Source organism: Myotis davidii, unplaced genomic scaffold (assembly GCF_000327345.1).
Source record: "Myotis davidii unplaced genomic scaffold, ASM32734v1 scaffold149, whole genome shotgun sequence".
Lineage (NCBI taxonomy): Eukaryota > Metazoa > Chordata > Mammalia > Chiroptera > Vespertilionidae > Myotis > Myotis davidii.
The window spans coordinates 1023496-1026962 of NW_006352194.1; the positions used below are offsets into that span (position 1 = coordinate 1023496).

The window sequence follows — 3467 nt, forward strand, 5'->3', positions numbered from 1 at the left end:
AAGAAACATCTCTTCCCTCACCCAATCTCTCCACCTAAAAGGAGACCAGTGCCGAACTGTGTCAGCAGGTTTGTCTGTGGCTCGGAACGGCTGAATTCTACGCCTCGGGTCCTTGCTCTGGCAGCACCGGGCACCCTCTGCAGAAAAGCCGAGTGGTGTGAGAGATCACTGGACTTGGAGCTCCATGGGCTGTCACGGTGCCATCGTTCACATGACCATTAACACCTTTTTGAGTCTCGGTTTCCCTACCCACGTAATAGAGGATTTGTATGTTTTCCACAGTCTGTTCCAGCTCTCACAGCTCAGATTTGATTCTAACTGACACTGCCCGCCCCTGATTCCATGCTGGTGACATCACAACAGCCACAAGTGTGTGCTATCTCACCTGGTGTCAGCAAGTTTCCTGCACTCTGAGGAGACACTTCAGGCCTGCAGGATAGGAACAACTGGTGGAGTCAGGGCCTGGAGAGAGGACCAGTCAAACCTGAGCTTGGTACCTAATGACAGAATCCACCGCCTTGCCCCTGGGAAATTTTAATGCTTTCCTGTGGGCAAGGAGCCATGCATGGATCCCAGACCTTTCTCCTCAGCCTGGGTTTGGCCCTCCCCTTCCCTTGCCTGTCAGGTCCCAGAGTTCCTCCTGAGGGGCAGGGCCTCCTAAGGGGCAGGGCCAACAGAGGAAGACCTGGGGGAGCACCTGGCTCCAGCCCCAGGAACTCCGGGAGCTGCCTTACTTGGAAGGAGGTGCACTGTGTCTGAGTCAGGAGGCCCGAGCCCTAGTCCTGGGTGGCCCGGTCATGTCCTGTCTCCTGAGCTCCAGGTTTTTTCTCCTAGGAATGCCACTGTCTCTTCACCTGTGGGGGAGACCTGGTGGCGCAAAGGTCCCGAGGTTGAGAAAAGCATGGTGATCCCCACGAGCTCCTCACAAAGGTTCTGAGCCTGCACCACCTGGGTGTCCCTATAGGGTGCACCGCTCCGGCCTCGCTCCGAGAGCGCACACGCACTTGAGTGAGGATCAATGAGCTCTCTCTGCTACAAGTTTGAGATGCTTGAAGCTAGAGTAGAACTCTTCCCTTAGACTCCGGGGAAGCCGCCGACTCTTCCTGAGCCCCAGCTTTCTCTTCTGCAAAATGGGGACAATGCCTATCCCACAGGGCTGCTGTGAGCATGAAAGCCATGCTATGTGCCAGGCTCCCAGCACAGAACCTGGCTTGTGGTGCACCTTTAGGAGTAAGGAACACTCGTCATGTTACTGCTCTTGGCTTGTTTCACATGCCCCCCGCCCCTCCCCAAGGGCTGTGGCCCCTCTCTGGGTCTCCAGTGCACTGTCTGGCACTTCTTAGAGCCAGGAAAGTTTTGTGGGCCTTTTAAAGATCTGACCTGCTAGGTAGAAGTGGAACCTGCCCTGTGCTGTCTCTTTAAAGTCTGCCATCTCCTAAGGTGCTCAGTTCTAGGGCAGGTGGGGGTGGGTGCTGACAAGGTCTGCTGGCTAGAGCTAGAGCTGGACTCCTGGCTCCTGCCTGCAGGAGGAGCTCAGCTCCCCTAAGCCTCCATGCCATCCCATCTTCTCTGGGAGTGTGGTGCCATTGTCCTGTTTCCACCACTTTTGCATGGGTTGTCTCTCCTTGCTGGATGCCAGGGAGAGAGAGGAAGCTGAGTGACAACTATGGATTGAAGATGATGAGAGACATCAGAAAAGGATGGACGGGAGTGGTCAGGGAATGCTTCCTGGAGGAGGCAGGGAGAAGCTTATAGTATCAGCCGCACACTGTGGGGAACTGTTCTGAAGAGACAAGCTGGAATCTGCAGGAAAAAGAGGACATGGCTTATTTGGGGGAATTACAAAGAATTTGGCAAGACTGAACCGTAATAATTTACAGTAGGGAGCATGGGACATGAGGAAGACCAAATGATAGAGGCAGTGCTGAGTGTTTGGACTTTAACTTGTATAGCAAGAGACTTGGAATCAATATGACCTCGCCCTTCCCAGTACCAACCAGCTGAACACTGGGGGTTTACTGGTGGACACTGCAAAGACTGGAGGACTTTTTAGCAAAAGAGGTGACTTTTCGTCAGGTCTGTTTTGAAGTCAGGACACGATGGCTTTGGGGTCCTCTCCTGGCCTAGAATGGAGATGTGTTCTTTTCCCCCCGGAACATGTTTTGAATGTTTCCTGGGTGCTTCGCGCTGTGACAGGTTCTGGGCCTAGAGAGTATTTGAAGTGTGAGTCTTGACCTGTAGCTATTCTGACACTTCCCAGATCAGTACCTGAGAGTAGGAGGGGCTTTGGACATGCGGGGGGGATGTTTCTCCTCCTTCCCAAGGACCACAGGGGTAATGAGACAGAGCCTGGTCAGGTAGGCTATTGGGAATCACATGAGTAATGGCCCAGCCTTGTGCAATTTTTTAAAAAACATTTTTCTTTTGTTTTTCGTAAGGCAAGATTTTTTTTTCTTAATATATTTTATGATAGTTAGAAACATTGATGAGAGAGAAACATCAATCAGCTGCCTCCTGCACACCCCCTACTGGGGATGTGCCTGCAACCAATGTACATGCCCTTGACGAATCGAACCTGGGATCCTTGAGCCCACAGGCCGACGCTCTATCCACTGAGCCAAACCTGTTAGGGCTCTTGTGTGCATTTTCAAGTGAGTAGATACTTGTTGAGCGTCTACTGTGTCCCCAGCCCTGGGAATCTATACTAATAAAAGGGTAATATGCTAATTAGAATGGACATCTTCCAGACGTCCTTCCAGATGTCCTTCCGGACAAAGCCACAGCAGCTGCCCCAGACTCAGGCAGACCGCAGATGGCGGTTGCCACTGGGAAGGCCTGAGGCTCAGGCAGCTGTGGTGGCCGGCAGCGGCAGCAGCAGCAGAGGCGTGATGGGGGCATCGCCTTCCCCTGATTGTCTGGTTGCCTCCCGCAGAGGGAGGCCAGACTGTGGCTTAGGCTCCTCCCCACGGGAGCAGGCCTAAGCCATCAGTAGGACATCCCCTGAGGGCTCCTAGACTGTGAGAGGGGGCAGGCCGGGCTGAGGGACCCCCCACACACAGTGCACGAATTTTCGTGCACCAGGCCTCTAGTATAAGGATAAATAGATATGGAATCTGCCTGCTCAGAGCTTACAGGGAGGAAAGCAAGACTTTTTACCTTGAGCAAAGTGCCAAACCATCTTAACCAAGCTGACCCTGGGGTTATGGTACCCAACATGCAGCTAGATGCCCAGACCTTCTTTCACCTCCCCACCCAAAAACAAACCAAAAACCCAGAGGAAACTTGGGGCGAAACCTGGCATTGAGAGAAGCTGTCTCAGAAGGGGACATTTGCTACCTCCCAGCTCTGGGTTTAGAGCCCAGGGTGGACCACTGCAGAGTGGCTCACTGCTGCTGGCTGACCAAGACCTGGCTGGGGGAGACCGTTGATGTGTCTCAGGCTGAGGGGCATGTTCAGGCCTTGATAGG

General features: G+C 53.4%; 1 protein-coding gene across 1 annotated transcript in view; it reads left to right on the forward strand.

The window, feature by feature from the left end:
* Positions 1-3467, forward strand: part of SLC9A1 (solute carrier family 9, subfamily A (NHE1, cation proton antiporter 1), member 1) — a 50659-nt gene that overhangs the window by 32447 nt on the left and 14745 nt on the right. The gene's annotated exons all lie outside the window — the stretch shown is intronic.